At 37.9% G+C, this 17,919-nt stretch overlaps 1 pseudogene; it reads left to right on the top strand.

The window, feature by feature from the left end:
* The first annotated feature begins 15,976 nt into the window (after window positions 1-15,976).
* LOC129667798 (60S ribosomal protein L21-like) lies at window positions 15,977-16,453 on the top strand (annotated as a pseudogene).
* The last annotated feature ends 1,466 nt before the right edge of the window (window positions 16,454-17,919 follow it).

The following is a 17,919-nucleotide window of genomic DNA, read 5'->3' as shown; positions in this document are numbered from 1 at the left end:
ACTCTCTCTGCAGCAAGTCTATCCACACTTTGTACTCAATTTCTATCGTTCGGTTACAAAACAAAAGCTTACTTTTTATTTATTTTTCCTTTACTGAAAGTATTTTTTTTCTTAAAATATTCTGATTATGGTTTCCCCACCCTCTACTCCTCTCTGGTCCTTCACACCTACTTTCCCATCTGAGTCTATTCCCTTTCTCTCTCTCATTAGCAAAGGAACAAGGCTTCTAAGGGATAATGAAATAAACTGTGACAAGATTAAACAAAAACTTAACACCTCTAAGTTAGATAAGACAAACGAACAGAAAAGAACTCAAGAGAAGTTTCAAGAATCCAAGAACCCATTCATTTGCACACGTAGAAATCCTGTAAAAACACTACATGAAGTCACAGTTTATACGCAGAGGACCTGGCACATACCTGTACCATGCTGCCTCAGTCTCTGTGAGTTCATATGAGCCTTGGCCATGTTGATTTTAAGGGCCTTATATTTTTGATGTCTTCCATTCCCTCTGGATCTCACATTCTTCTTACCTCCTCTTTCTTAGCCCCGAGGGAGGGATATGATAGAGACACCCCATTTAAGGCTGACTGTTTCAAGGTATTTCATTCTCTCCATAATATCTGGATGTTAATCTCTGTATTTGTTCCCATCTGCAGCAAGAGGAAACTTCTTTGGTGATAGCAGAGCAAGGCATTGATCTGTGATTATAACATACTATCACTAAGTGTCATTTCATTAGTACATGTGTTTTGTACCAGTAGTATTTACTTTTATCCTAGGTCCCTGGGTTATCTATTTATTGGTCATGGTAGCAGTGCTGGGTGTGGGTTCTATCTTGTGGAGCTTGCCTTAAGTCAAATTAGATAATAGTTGGCTACTCTAACCAGCTTTATGCCACAACTACTCTAGCATGTCTTGCAGGTGGGGCACCATTGTAGATCAAAGACTTTGTGTCTGGGTGGTGTTTACTTTTCTATTTTGATAGAGTGCAGATACCTTCCTGTAACAAACAAACAAACAAAAACTCTAGACTGCAGATATGAAGGCTCTGTATAGGCCCAAGACTGATTTTTTTAAGTTCACCAAGTTGTTTATATGTTGTCTTCAGTAATGGGGAATGTCCTGTTATGTTGTGGAAGAGTACCCTATAGTCTTGTCAAAATCCTGGGTTATGAGGATTTCCATGGAATCCTTTTGGCCAACAACTCAATTAGAAGCTTATCTTTGAAGAAGCTAACTATTAAGAGTTATGGTGTCCTAAATTCAGGTATTTTTTCATTTATTTATTAATTTTATCTCTTTATATCTTGATCCCAACCCTCTCCCTTCTCTCCTCATAACCTCTGACTCTATTCCCCTGTCTCCTTTTTCTCAGAGAAGGCAGAACAACAAGGGGTATGAACACACCCAGGCACCTCAAGTAAGAGCAGGACTAAGTGCATCCTCTCCCACTGAAGCCTGTGAAGGCAGTCCAGCTAGGGGGAAGGCATCCAATGGCAGGCAGCAGAGTCAGAGACAACCCCTATTCCCATTGTTAGGGGACACACATGTTGATCACTTTGCACATCTTATACTCTTTGGTTGGTGATTCAGTCTCTATGAGCCCCTATAGGCACAGGTTAGTTGACTCTTTAGGTCTTCTTGTAGTGTCCTTGACTTCTCTGGCTCCTTCTATCCTTCTTTACACTCTTACACAGAACTCTCCTGCAGCCATAAGTTTACTGTGTAAGTCAAATGCTGATTTCAGTAACAGCAACCCCTGTTCCCACATATGGTTGCAATCCTTGTTCTGAGAATGTCCTGTCTCAATGTTGTCTGAGCACTGCTCCTCAATTGTCCTCTGATGTGCCAGGGGACAAAGCTTAGAGCCAATTGCTGGGCTGGGGAGAGGATAGGGCTGGACTTTCTGCCAGCAAGGGGACTGGTCCAATAGACATCAGGAGAGAGGAGCTGGAACAGGAATGCTATAAAGTGCAAGCATCATTGGGATCTACACTGGGAGGAAGCCAAATTAGCATAGAGGGTTAAGAGAGCATAGTAGCTGCTCATTTCTGGTAATGTGAAGATTATTATTGCTATAATAATTAATAAATATGAAAGAGTCAATTATTTGTGTGATAGCTGGGTTAAGAGAGAAACTGTTTTACAAACAGTTTTAGAAAAGTGACTTTAATACTCCCATAAATAGAGATGCACCTCACACAGGAGTCACACACATTCCCCACCAGACAACCTGGTACATCTTTCCTCAGGGCTACAGGGTGAAAGCTGAATGTTAGTACAGACATGTTGCAGAGACCCCTCAGTTTAGAGAAGAATCACTCCAGTGACGATACAAGGAAACCAGCAGCCGCACATAGCCTTCTCAGTTGTATCAAGAAGGCATGGCATTAGCGTTAACTACCTTGAGACACCCACAGAAAATGATATGCCTTAATCTTCTTCAATGAAGACAACTAATGATGAAAACAACCTATTGATATTTCAGTTTAGTGTTGCTTTCGATACCCAGTCTCTCAATAAGGTAAGATAAAACATTCAGACTAGGAAAAGACCAAAGTACTAAGTTTAAAATACACTGTTATTTTTTTTTCTAAAAGTATTTTCTGTGTAGGCCCGCTGAAACTGTAATAAGAGCTGTAGTAAGTCAGACTACCTGTAAACTGAACTTTCATACCATCTCTTCTGGGGCTTGATGATCATTTAAGAAGAAAGGGCAAAAAGAACATAAAAGCTGGTGATAGACGGGTTATGAACTGTTTTCATAGCCACTACAGTGATGACATAATAGCAGATTTGTCTGCCAGTCATGGACCTATACAAGACTGTGGTTCAGCAGTGAACCACAGACTAGAGAGATGCTCACTGGTAAACTTTTGGCTACTGATGGATTATGGGAGAATACAGTCATTGTCTTCCTTGTGTATCCTCTAAGGAGCCAACTGGGTCAACAGATACTTCCAAATCCAGCATCACAGAGAAGATCTCATCAAACTCAGTGTGTCTCAAAAAGGAAAGCAAGCAACCAGGCAAACAAATATGATTGTGGGAAAGACACTAGTATGGAGGAAAGTGGGCAGTTTAACTGGAGAAAAATCAGAAAGTTTAAGTAATGCACTTTATACACATTGAATTCAAAGATCAATTCAATAGGAGTTTTAAAAAGACAGTAAAAGCTTTTCACTATTCCTGTTTCCCAAATTCTTGGATTCCTCTTTATGTAGGGTTGATCCATATGCTTCACAGAGTGAGCAGGGTTTAGGTCCTGATACCTTAGTTATATGACGTATAAGCCCATGTATGAGCCCATCTATGATGATAACTTTAAATTGCTGGCTTCAGTCTGAGCCTCACATACATATACAGAAACCTGTTGCCATAACACTGTACAGAAGAGAATTCAGAATTTCGTTTCTTCACTTCTGGTTGTTAGATCAAGATAGAGACTAATAATTAACCACACTTTCAAGGGATATAACCTGAGGGAGACTCACTCATACTTCCAGAAGTCACCGCTGTCTTAATGCAGTGAAACACTCTCTAAACATCCTCCTCTAAGTTCTGTGTCAGGCCATGCTAGTTCATAGTAGTTCAACAAATGTTGTTCTTAGAGCATTTGATAAATACATCATTATTCAATTCTTTGTATTCTTATGATTTAAAAACACATTTTGCTTACATGGAGTAGTTTTTTTAATTTTATTTTTTTCTTATCAGTTATATTTTATTAACTCTGTATCCCAGCTGTATCCCGCTCCCTCATCCCCTCCCAATCCCATCCTCCCTCCCTCATCTCCACCCTGTCCCTTTCCAAGTCCACTGATAGGGGGGACCTCCTCCCCATTCAGCTGATCCTGTTTTATCAGGTATCTTCAGGACTGGCTGCAAAGTCCTCCTCTGTGGCCTCACAGGACTGCTCTTCCCTTGGAGGGTGGGAGGTCAAAGAGCCAGCCATTTAGTTCCTGTTAGAAATAGTCCTTGTTCCCCTTACTATGGGAAACCAACTGGTTACTGAGCTACCACGGGCTACATCTGAGCAGAGGTTCTAGATCATATCCATACATGGTCCTTGGTTGAATGTCAGTCTCAGAAAAGACCCTGTGCCCAGATATATTGGGTCCTTGTGGAGCTTCTATCCTTTCCCCATCATACTAACTCCCCATCTTTCATATGATTCCCTGTACTCTAACGAAGGATTGGTTATGAGTCTTTGTATCTGCTTTGAAAACACTGCTAGTTAGAGTCTTTCAGATGCCTTCAGTACACTCCTGTCATACGTTCAATGCACATCCCATCTGTCATTGTAAACAAGGATTGATCATCTTACCCCATGTCCGCTCTCTTGATTATCTTTTTTAGGTGTATAGATTTCATTATGTTTATCATATCTTATAGGTCTATATAAGTGAGTATATACCGTGTTTATCTTTCCCCTTCTGGGATATTTCACTCAGGATGATCTTTTCTAGATCCCACCATTTGCCTGCACATTTCATGATTTCCTCCTTTTTGATTGCTGAGTAGTATTCCATTGTGTAAAAATACCACAATTTCTGTACCCATTCCTCCGTTGTTGGACATCTGGGTTGTTTCCAGGTTCTGGCTATTACAAATAAAGCTGCCACAAACATGGTTGAGCAAGTATCCCTTTTGTGTACTTGAGCAAAGTTTGGGTATATACCTAGCAGTGGTATAGCTGGGTCTTGAGGAAGCACTATTCCTAATTGTCTGAGAAAGCACCAGATAGATTTCCAAAGTGGTTGTACCAGTTTACATTTCCCCAAGCAATGGAGGAGGGTTCCCCTTTCTACACAACCTCTCCAGAATGTGTTGTCCCTTGAGTTTTTCATCTTTGCCATTCTGATGGGTGTAAGGTGATATCTCAGGGTCGTTTTGATTTGCATTTCCCTGATGGCTAATAAGGTTGAGCATTTCTTTAAGTGTTTCTCTGCCATTCGATATTCCTCTGTCGAGAATTCTCTGTTTAGCTCTGCTCCCCATTTTTTTTAATTGGATTACTTGGTTTGCTGTTTTTCAGCTTCTTTAGTTCTTTGTATATACTCGATATTAGTCCTCTGTCAGATAAAAGGTTAGTGAAGATTCTTTCCCAATCTATAGGCAGCCGTTTTGTTTTGATGACAGTGTCCTTTGCTTTACAGAAGCTTTTCAGTTTCATGAGGTCCTATTTATTGATTGTTGCTCTTAGAGCCTGTGCTGTTGGTGTTCTGTTCAGGAAGTTGTCTCCTGTGCCAATGAGTTCTAGGCTGTTTCCCACTTTTTCTTCTAACAGATTTAGAGTATCTGGTTTTATGTTGAGGACTTTGATCCACTTGGATTTTAGTTTTGTACAGGGTGATAAATATGGATCTATTTTCATTTTTCTACATGTAGACATCCAGTTGGACCAGCACCATTTGTTGAAGATGCTGTCTTTTTTCCATTGAATGATTTTGGCTTCTTTGTCAAAAATCGAGTATTCATAGGTGTGTGGGTTTATTTCTGGGTCTTCTATGCGGTTCCATTGATCCTCCTTTCTGTTTTTATGCCAATACCATGCAGTTCTTATTTCTATTGCTCCGTAGTACAGCTTGAGATCGGGGATGGAGATACCTCCAGATGATCTGTTGTTGTACAGGACTGTTTTGGAGATTCTGGGTTTTTTGTTTCTCCATATGAAGTTGAGAACCTTTTTTTCAAGGTCTGTAAAGAATTGAGTTGGTATTTTGATGGGAATTGCATTGCATCTCTAGATTGCTTTTGGCAGGATGGCCATTTTCACAATGTTAATCCTACCAATCCATGAGCACGGGAGATCTTTCCATCTTCTGAGATCTTCTTCAATTTCTTTCTTCAGAGACTTGAAGTTTTTCTCAAACAGTTCTTTCACTTGCTTGGTTAGTGTCACCCCAAGGTAGTTTATGTTATTAGTGGCTATTGTGAAGGGTGTTGTTTCCCTAATTTCTTTCTCGGCCCTTTTGTCTTTGGTATACAGGAGGGCTTCTGATTTTTTTGAGTTGATTTTGTATCCTGCCACTTTGCTGAAGGTGTTTATCAGCTGGAGGAGTTCTCTGGTTGAATTTTTGGGGTCGCTCATATATACTATCATATCATCTGCGAATAGTGACACTTTGACCTCTTCCTTTCTGATTTATATCCACTTTATTTCCTTTAGTTGTCTTATTGCCTTGGCTAGGACTTCAAGCCTATATGCCACAAAATTTGAAAACCTAAATGAAATGGACAATTTTCTTGATAGATTCCATCTTCCAACATTAAGTCAAGAACAGGTAGAAAGACTGAATAGCCCTATATCTCCCAAGGAAATTGAAGCAGTCATTAACAGTCTCCCCTCCAAAAAATCCTGGGCCAGATGGTTTCAGCGCGGAATTCTACCAGACCTTCAGAGAAGTGCTAACACCAATTCTCCTCAAACTATTCCACAAAATAGAAACAGAAGGTACATTACCAAACTCATTCTATGAAGCGACATTCACCCTGATACCTAAACCACACAAAGACTCAACAAAAAAAGAGAACGTTAGACCTATCTCTCTTATGAACATTGATGCAAAAATACTCAATAAAATATTTGCCAACTGAATCCAAGAACACATCAAAGATATCATCCACCATGACCAAGTAGGCTTCATCCCAGGCATGCAAGGGTGGTTCAACATACGGAAATTCATCAATGTAATCCACCACATAAACAAACTGAAGGAGAAAACCACATGATCATCTCCTTAGATTTTGAAAAAGCATTTGACAAAGTCAAACACCCATTCATGTTTAAAGTCTTGGAGAGATCAGGGATACAAGGCACATATCTAAACATAGTAAAGGCAATATACAGCAAGCCTATAGCCAACGCCAAACTCAATGGAGAGAAACTTAAATCAATCCCACTGAAATCAGGGACAAGACAAGGCTGCCCACTCTCTCCATACCTCTTCAACATAGTTTTTTTTTTAAATCATGATTTTGAATAGCAGTTGATATATTCTAATAGTTCGAAAACAGACTATATTTTGCTTCACTGTTTTACTTGCAGGTTTATTTATTTATGTATTTATTTATTTATGTATTTATTTATTTATTTATTTATTTATTTTTGGCTATTGCTGTTCAGTTTTCAAGTACAAATTCTTTTGATAATAATTTTTGCACAACTTTATATTAACCTATGGTAAAGTTTAAAGTAGAGATATCAAAGTTCAACTCATTCTCTTGAAAAATACTGTAAAATATTTCAGCAAAGTATAGTATAAACTAATTAGCCAGGTGCTGCATCCCTTGCCTAAGCTGAGACAAGTTTAAGAGTGGCCTAGACAATATAGTAAATCCCCAACCACACAACAACAATAAAACAATGGATGCATTTATTTCTCATGAGCTTAAACACTAAAAATGTTAAAAAATGCTTAGGTGATAAAATAAAATGGTTTTCACTGTGTGATGAACCAGCATGTCAAATGTTTTAAGAGATACATTGTTCTTTTATGATAGAAAACTAAAGCAGTAAGGAAAAGATGATAAATATTTGAAAAACTACAGAGGAAAGAGGCCCCTCTGCAAAGAGCATTTATAACTGATGAGCATGTTAAGAATCCCCTTGGCTTGCAGGTTACTATTGGCACAATCATACATTTAGCATGATAATAAATGACTGAAAACACACAATAGAAATGGGTGGCTGTCATTAATTACATGTTAATCATTCCCAGACATCATTAGTGCTGTCTGTTTCAATGATTCTTTTCAATCACTCTGTAACAGATCATTAAAACCATCATGTAGATCAGAAAATTAATGTTTAGGAAGTTTAAACAATTTGTCAAAAGTTATATAAATGGTTAGATTCAAAGGCAGGGAATTACATAAGTGGTTATATATAAACCAGGGAATTACTTAATTAATTCTCATTATTTTAAATTCTTTATTGCTCATAGCTTCTATGAGTTATACTTTTAGGTATGTGCATAACCATTTATTTCCTTATTAAAGGTATCAGAAAAGTTAATTAACTTCAAAAGCAATCAATAGAAGTGTACAGAGTGGCGGGAGAATTCCACTTGGGCTTATAAAAAGCACAAGTAATGCATTCTAGTAAGAGCATATCAGAAGTATTAAAGCAGACTTATGCTGGAAGTATGCAAGGAGCATAATGCATGTGAGGTAAAAACATTTGGAAATTAGAAAGTACAATAGTATCCTATCTGACTCTGTTTCGGAGCTATGTTGTTTATTTGAAGGAGTAAATTATGGGTTTTTTTCTGATTTTAAAATTTTACTAACATTCTTTCACTATTTATTTATTGTTTTTACCGTGTGAGTGTATATGTCTGTGCATCTGTGTGTGGGAGTCGGGGGACCAGCTGCAGGACTCAGTTCTCACCTTGTAGATTCTGAGGGTCAAACTCTCAGTTCTTCATTCAGGCTTGGCAGACAACACCCTCTCACACTGAGTAATCTTGCCAGCATGATTATTATTTTTTATTTTTTAAATAATAATTTATTTTATACATTAAATATTAAATAATATTATAACAGAATGATCTGATACAGTTTTACACAGAAAAGAGAGAAATAGAAAATTTTCAGGGATTTTTTTCATTTTTTTAAGATTTATTTATTTATTATGTACACAGTGTTCTGCCTGCATGTGTCTGCATGCCAGAAGAGAACACCAGATCTCATTATAGATGGTTGTGAGCCACCATGTGGTTGCTGGGAATTGAACTCAGAACCTCTGGAAGAGCAGACAGTGCTATTAATCTCTGAGCCATGTCTCCAGCCCCGATTTTTTTTTCTTAAATGACATTATAAGCAATGCCATCTCCTATTTGCAATTGAAATTATGTAAGAGATAGCACAGTAGTGATTTGGTTTTAAATTTGCAACATTTTTTAAAGTATAGATGTATTTTTATTGAAGGGCATTATGCCTGAACAAAAGCCACCAGTATGTTATCTATTTTGTGAACCATACCTGAAAACAGCTTCATGTTTCCCAAAGGGAAATTATATTAGCATGTCCAATTTTTATGTACCTTCTCCATAAAACTCAAGGTAAAATGGATTATATTGCTGTGTCTAGAAAGCAGTTTTTATCGCACAGACCCTCAAACACATGAGGCAAAGCAAAGAACTCCTAGAAACTCTCCTAAAAGCTGTCTGTTTCAGCCATTAAGAGACTTGTATATCCCATGGAGACATAATAAGGGGCTAAAGGGTACTTTGATAGAGTTTTGCTCACAGACAGCCAGAGAATTTGGTTCTTTATAAATGTACTCTGACATACAGCAGAAGAATAAATCTGAAGGAAGTTAGAGGCATCTAATTTAAGACTGTCTGTGTGTAGGTACAAGTCCTGTGTATGGCTTTCCAAGCTGGCTTAGTATGCTTTTCTATTTTGCAAGGAGACAGTCCATAGTGATTATGTCTTTCCTTTAACTAGACTTGGGTAGGCACAGCCTGGAAAATATTTATGCAGGAAAACTATAGAAATAGCTCAAGTGTTAAGTACATTTTCTGCCAGAAACTCATTTGAGAGAGCAACTTTATAAGTCTAAATCTATTTTCTAAAGCAGGGATAATGATAATTAGTGCATCTGCGTTTGGCCAAGAATACCTAATTTAGACCTTTAAATACATACATTGTAGTATTGATTTTACTTGGGTAAGCTCTACATGATAGCACTAAGCATTTCACTCTTGCAGAGACTTCTGCACCCAGTGGACTTTTGGGATAGTGAAGGTATTCTGGTGTGACTAGGGCCTCTGGCAAGACCGGAAGTTTTGGAAACATTTTAAAGACCTATTTAAAATCAGTATATTTTATAGCAACATAAGTGGCTCATAACATTTTGTAGGATATTTAACTAAAATATCTAGGTTGGTCTCATTAGAGAGGTGTTATATTTGTGGTCCCAAAGAATGTCATTATCTTATGAATATTTCTCTCAAATGTTTATTTTTACAAATTCTCTGGCTTGTTTCTTGTTTTTAAATTTGGCACTAATATAGCATATTGCTTGGGAGGCTTATTGTGGTTATTAAAGCATAATATTCTTGGAAACATTCTTGAGGATTTTTACAACTGGGGAAAACAACAAAACATCTGGCCAAACATTTTCTATAACAGTTCTTAAATAAATAATTTAATGTCCATGTGCTATATGGTTAAATAAAGCTACTCTTTGTTACACAGATGTGTAAATATATTTAAGTGGTAAAATAAATTATAATAAATATTTTATTGTCATTTTTACTTAAATGTGATGGAAGAAATATCTTCATAAGTGTGAATTTTCAGAAATAAGTGAAAGTTTCTATATTTCCTTCCTTTTCTCCTTCTCTTTGTCCTTTCTTACCTCCCCTCCTTCCTTGTCCTTTGCAATTTTCTTTTCTAAGGATTTTTTTCATTATAATCATCTTCATCATCATCATCATTATTAAGTACAATTTATTCACTTTGTATCCCAGCTGTAGACTCCTCCCTCATCTCCTCCCAGTCCCACCATCCCTTCTTCTTTCCACCATATGACCCTCTCCTAGTCCATTAATAGGGGAGGTCCTCTTCCTCTACCACTCTAGCCTATCAGCTTTCATCAGGACTGTCTGGATCCTCTTTCTCTGTGGCCTACTAAGGCCACCTCCCCAGGGGGAGATTATCAAAGAGCAGATAATCAAGTTCATGACAATGACTGCCCCTGCTCCCCTTGCTTGGGAACCCCCATTGATACTGATCTGCCTATGTTCTACATATGAGCAGGGGCTTCTAGGTCCTCTCCATGCATGGTCCTTTCCCTAGTCAACTGAAAGGGGGAGTTCTCCACCATTGCCATATGCCTGGAGCTTGTTAAGTCTCATCAGAAATGCCTGGATCCATTTCCTCTTGGTCTGGAAAGGCCACATCACCTTGGACAAGTCATCAAGTTAACCAAGTTCATGATAGAGGTAGCACCTTTGTCCCTCAATAGGAGATCCACATGGAGACTGAGCTGCCAACTGGCCACATCTGCATAGGGGATATAGATTCTCTCCATGCATGGTCCTCCTTTGGTGCATCAGTCTCTGCAATACCCCCTGGACTCAGATCCTTTAGCTTTGTTGGTCTCTTTTTGGGGCTACTTTACCCTTCATGTCCCTCTATCCCTACCTCTCTCTTCTTCCACAAGACTCTCTGTGCTAGTCCTGAAGATACCTGAAAAACTAGGGTCAGATGAAAAGGGAGGAGGACCTCCCCTATCAGTAGACTTGGAAGGGGGCAGGGAGGAGATGAGGAAGGGAGGGTGGGATTGGGAGGTCAAAGACAGAAGGGTTATAGCTGGGATACAGAGTGAATGACCTGTGATTAATATAAAAAACAAAATAAAAGAAGACCAACAGAGCTAACTAACCAGGGCCCAGAGGGGCTTGCTGAGACTGAAGCATCAACCAAAGACCATGCAGGAAATGGACCTAGGCCCCTACAGAGATGTAGCAGATGGACAGGTTAGGCTTTATGTGGGTCCTCTAGTAAGGGAAGTGAGGACTGCATTGTATAAGGACTCACTTGTCAGCTTTTTGATCACTTCTCCGGGCAGGACTGCCATGCCAGGCCACAGGTGAAGAGGAGGTGTTCAGTCCAGATACAACTTGATGAGCTGGGCTGGATGGGAAAGGGAGCTCCCCTTTTCTGAGGAAAGGGTTGGGGGGAGAGGAGTAGGAGGGAGGGTGAGATTGGGACAGAAAGAGGGTGGGAAGATAATCAGGATGTAAAGTGAATAAAAAAAAACAAATAATTTTTTCATATTAAAAAAAAGAAAATAATTTCTGATGGTAAGATCAAATTTTGATAATGTTTCATGTCAGAATAGTTGATATTAAAATATTATTTCAAAAATTAAAAAAAAATCTCTGTGCTCTGCTCAAAGTTTGGTTGTGAGTCTCAGCATCTGCTTTGATCCCTGCTGTGTGGACACTTTCAGAGGACCCTCTATAGTAGGCTACCATCCTAGCCTACTTTCTTCTTTGCCTAGTTTCTTCTTTGCCATTCAACAGTCCTCTGTTGAAAATTCTGTTTAGCTGTTTCTCTTCATTTCCTTTCTGTACTTCCTCCTTCTCTCTTTCTCTGGCCCACAACATGTTGTTTTATATCCTTCTGAGTACTGACAGTCCACAGATTTTTAGTTATGTCTTAGACTCTCTGCTACTTAAGGGGCCTGCCAGCTTGTCTCTGCTCTCAGGAGCTTAGCTCTAGAAAGCGTAAAGTCAGAGATGAGAGAGGACCAGTGTAGGATCCTTAGAGGTTGTCATGCTGTTGCAGTGCAAGGTGTGTCTTTTCTTTCTGTTCCGTGCTTTTACTCTGTGAATGTCTGATGCCTGCAGGCTTGCTCCATTCTTGCCCTTTTTTAATTTCAAAAGTGCTGGATGTGACCCAGCCTAGTTGGTCTCATTTCACATGTGCCATCTGTTCTCCTATATGGAACAGATTTTATGCCTGCATATCCTCATTTCTGACACTTCAGAATCCAGAATCTGCCATCCCATAGAAGTGATAGCCTGCCAACTGTCCCTTTTGCCAACTGGTCTGCATGTGGACATATTAAATTTAAATATTCAGAGTTTTCTATGACTCTGTTCTAAGCTTCTGCTAGCTTGATTTGGGTGATTTTTTCACCAAACAGACAGGAATATCCTTGACATTACCTGTTTCCATCTGGCCACCAATGAATCCTTAATGTTCAAGGAATTGTTTGAATACACAATTTGCTTTCATTTATCATGCATTTTAATTTCTATAAATATGGCTATATTTTTGTAAGGCTTCCCGTTTTATAAGGACACTTAGGCTCTACGTATTTAAGTTAATGTTTCCAAGTGGTAAAGTTTTTGGACTTATATTAGAAGATATAGCAGGTCCAAGATAGTATTAGGTATGTGTAACTCATAGCCCTCAGACTGCATGCAGCCAAGGACAGCAGTGAATATTGTCCATTGTGAAATCATAAGCTTACCTACACATGAAATATTTTTAATATTTTTGCAGTTCCTTTTGTAACTTGATTGATGGCACTACCCCATGACAATCCTAATAGGGCGAACATGCTTCACTGGTTCTAAATACACATAACAAAATTTCTCTGAGCCAATGAACATCATAGACTTCTTAATATTATATCCTCCTCCGAACCCCATGTACCATTTACTGCATTGGAATGTATCATGCATTCTCAATGGCACAATATTAACCATTGAGGGTCAAATCATGCTCTTATGGAAAGGGAGAAATTCTAGTATACTTATATATACAGCACAAATAGCTACATGTTTGTTAAGAAATGAAAAGTATGTATGTATGTCTGTATTTTCTTCTTACCATAATACCTTTTGATATATTCTTTGAAATTCTATACATGCATACAACACATCATTGCAAACAGGAATGTATAAATCTGTGGCTTCCTACCAGATACAATTTACCTAACAATTTTTTTTTTTATAATTACTACAGCAATCTCTTACTTGTATATATCTTATTTTCAGAGGGGAAGCAAACCTCAGCAGGAAATTGGCTAAATAATGTTTACCCAGAATCTCATGTCTGCTTCAGGAATGCTTCAGTATTCACTGAATTTATTTATAATTATTTCTTACAGATGGCTTTATGGGTTCCCAGGAGTTCCATGTGAGTAATAATATTTTCGTGGTTACATAAGGTTTTCATTTCTGCTTAATAACATTCTATATGGAAACAAAACAATACACTATTTTAATGGGTTTTATTTGTATTGTTATTTCAAGTGTATGGGGGTTTCCCAGTGTATATGTCTGTGTAGGTGTGCCTGCCTGGCAACTCAGGAGGCCAGGGGAGGATGGAGGATAACCTGTATCTTAGTTAGGGCTTGATTTGCTGTGAAGAGACACCATGACCGTGTCCATGTCAGCCCTTCTAAGGAAACATTTAAATGGGGCTGGCTCATTGTTCAGAGGTTTAGGTCATTGTCACCATTGCTGTAAGGGTGGTGGGCATACAGACAGACCTCATGCTGGAGTGGTAGCTGAGAGTTCTACATCTGAATCAGCAGCCATGGTTTCAGCTCCTGAGACCTCCAAGCCTACCCCAGTGACACATCTTTTTTTTCCAACAAAGCCACACCTACTCAAAAAAGACCTCACCTCCTAATTGTTACTATCCTTATAGGCTAACAGGGCTATTCTTGTTCAAGCTTGCTGTACCCTGGAAATGGAGTCACTACATTTGTGCTGAAAACCGAACCCAAATCTTCCAGAAAGGCAGGCGATGTTAGTAACTGCTGAGCCATCTCTCCAGCATCTCTTCTCCCAAATATAAAAAAGTCACCAACTATAAATATATCAACTATGTTGATGCTTAAAGCTTAAGTAAATGAAACAAAATAAAAAATAATATATATATATATATATATATATCAATTATATTTATTTTAAGGCATCCAACTAAAAAAGAAATTTAAAACAAATTTTATGCCCCAACTTCTAAAGTGCATTCCATAATAATATACTATTGTTACTATTTATTACTCATATGCAAAATGTTTTTCTGTTTTGACATAACAAAAGAGTATTAGATGCAGGAATTTAGTTCAGTGGAGAAATAAGGACTCTGAGCCTTAGAGTATGAGGTGGTCAGTTATTAACTATGAAAGCAAAAAGTTTGTAATGCTTCTGTCATTATTTCTATCTCAACAGTTGGCAAAGTGTGATGATACACTGTGTAAGTGGGAATTATTATTTCGTAGCTGAACAGCAATGTTTTGATTTATTTTTGTATGTTTGTAAAATGAATTTGTGTGCATGCACACATATTGTTTTTTTCTCTCTGTATGTAGGTACACATGTGTGGATAGGCTCAAGACTAAATGGAGAAATCTTTTTCTACAATTATCTATTTTATTCATTGTTAGAGGAACTCTCATGGAACCCAAAGCATGCCAGAATGGCTAATCTAGTTAGGACATTTACTCTGAGGATCTCCTATCTCTGTTTTCAAATGCTGTAACTAAAAGTCAAGCCATCATGCCCACACAACATTTACATAGGTGTTGAGGACATTCAGTGCCTCATATTTATGCATCATCTCCTTCATTTGCTGAGTCCTCATTTAAACTCTGCAATGTCTTAGAACTGATTAAATGGAGATGACCATGATTTAGATTATCATCTCTCATTTATCACATGTCTCACCATTGTTGTCATCTTTATTGTTTAATGGCACAAAAAAAGAAAAAAAAACAACTTATGTTTTAGAGAGAAAGGTGAATTTGCTTCAGTGGATTTAGGTTTCTATTACACAAATACACTTTTCTGAATACAACTAAATGAGAACCGATTTCACCTATCACTTATGAGAATAAGAAACAGTGGAAGTTTCTACTTATAGGAATGAATGGTATGTTTGTATATAAAGACTTTTAGGTGACTTCTTACAACTGTTTTTAATAGCAAATAATGGTGTAACTTCAGACTGCCAAACAGACCTCCAAAGTGCATGTCTGTGTCTTTCCTTGAGTTCCACGGTTGGCTTTGTTTGCTGGTATGATGTTGTACATGCTTGTACTTTAAAGCAGTTGCCCTAGAAAGAGATTAACCAGAGATGAAGAGATGGCAATGGTTAAGAGCACTGGCCGCTCTTCCAGAAGACCACATGGTCAGTGCCAATCAGCTATTACTCCAGTTCCAGGGAATGCAATGCCGTTTTTCTCGCCCCTGCAGGCACTTTATGCACACGGTGTGCAGACATATATGCAGACAAAACACACTTACACATAAAGTAGCAGAGTTTTTAAAAGTTTAAAATGTGATTGATCAACCAAAGATTAGAAGACGGTTTTTCTTGGAGATCTGAAGAGAAATAAAATGTAAGAGATTGTTGGAAGTTAACTGGCATGAGGAAAAGAATAGCTACAAAGCTTTCTGCTGCGGCAGCCATCTTGCAGTAACTCGCCAAGATGACAAACACAAAGGGAAAGAGGAGGGGCACTCATTATATGTCCTCTAGGCCTTTTAAGAAGCATGGAGTTGTTCCTTCGGCCACATACATGTGAATCTATAAAACGGGTGACATCAAGGGTATGGGCACTGTTCAAAAAGGAATGCCCCATATTTGTTACCATGGCAAAACCGGAAGAGTCTATAATGTGACTGAGCATACTATGGGCATCATTGTAAACAAGTAGGTTAAAGGCAAGATCCTCACCAAGAGAATCAATGTGCACATTGAGCACAACAGGCACTCTAAGAGCAGGGACAGCTTCCACGTGAAGGAAGTTGACAAGAAGAAGGAGTCCAAAGAGAAGGGTACCTGGGTTCAGCTGAAGCTCCAGCCTGCACCCCCAGAAGCACCCCCCAAAGACATGCATTTTGTGAGGACTAAAGGAAAGAAACCTGAGCTGCTGTAGCTCATTCCATAAGAGTTCATGGCCTGATGTACAAAAGAAATAAAAGACCTGGACTATTAAAAAAAAAAAGAAAAGTATCTACCAGCAAGGAAACAAAACCAAAATATACATGCATACATCTGTATTATGATTTGAAATTTTAAGGTGCATTCTAAGATACAAAGAGGGTCTTTGATTTCTTGTTGAATTAAGTGCACTATTAAATGTGCATTTTCTAAGGTTTCTCATAAAGGAAATGGCTTTTCAAAATGAAATGCTTCATGTAAAAATTAAGCATAATTATACATAAGAGGCACAATTTGCTTCATTATTACACAACCAAATGCTTAAAGTGGAGGAGGAAGTTACAGTATTTCCAGAATTAAAATTCCCAGTGAAAGATTATGAAGTTAAAGGTATTAAAGTGCCAGACTTACCTGAATCAGTAGAAACATTTGCTTTACAATCTATGAGTTACTATTTAAAGTCAATTCAATTTCATTTTCATCAAGTAGATTTCACTGAAGAACAGCATTTAACTTGTGCCTGGATGGAAGTTCCTTTGAACAACCATATGGCCTGCAATTTCTACTGACTAAAACAGTGCTTGGCTGTAGAATCTTGATGATTTCCAGAATGCCTGTAAGATGGTTCACCGTATCTTGTAAATCCACGATGAAGTCGTGTGGTCAGTGATGAATACTACATAGATAGATTATCACTCTTCCTTCACAGTTTTTGATATGACTTCTACTCTGTAGACAATTAAAGCATTGCCAGCTTAAGAAAATTCAATAAAATTTAAGATGGGAGAATAGAGCTAGGAGACTTAATTAGAAATATAAAGAGAAGATAAGTTCAGAAAAATAATTGAATTAACATGAAAAAACACACCTTCCTGGACCCTTACTCAGCAGAAGGAACTTCTGCTGTCTCCCTGCCCCACTCTGAATATATATTTCATCCTCACTGGAAAAGATACTTTTGAAAGAGTGGCAGTATTTTAATTTTATTGATAATTTATTTGACTTAAAGCAGACAATTTAAATTCTGTCCCCCATTTTACAGTTGAATATAGTAATATTTTTCTACCTGTGACAAACATCATTGAGAATCAATTTATTGTGTTTCTTTACTGGGCTAGAATTACTTTTTAATTGTGTAAAAGACCACTTTATTAATGATTATGACAGTGATATTTTCTGAAGCTTGTGGTGATTATCCTAACAAAATGTAAAACTTTGTTCAATTTTAATTCATATCTACTTTGTAATTTCTAGCTCTCAGGTGTGAGCTCTGGAAATCTAATCTAAGAGGAAAACTCATAATCCTCTGAACAGATTCTTCAACTTATAAGAGGAAAGATTTACCCGGTTTCACAGTTTGTGATATTTAAATCCATAGTCAAATAGTTCTGTTGCTGCAGACCTAAGGTGGGCAAAATATCACGGTGGAAGGATTATGAAATAGGAAGGGTACTTACTTCTGGAAACCTGAGTGAAAGCAAGGTCCAG

Source organism: Psammomys obesus, unplaced genomic scaffold (genome assembly GCF_907164565.1).
Source record: "Psammomys obesus unplaced genomic scaffold, mPsaObe1.curated_primary_1811, whole genome shotgun sequence".
In the NCBI taxonomy this organism is placed as follows: Eukaryota; Metazoa; Chordata; class Mammalia; order Rodentia; family Muridae; genus Psammomys; species Psammomys obesus.
The sequence above is the reverse complement of the archived record's forward strand: the minus strand, read 5'-3'. Positions and strand labels throughout refer to the sequence as shown.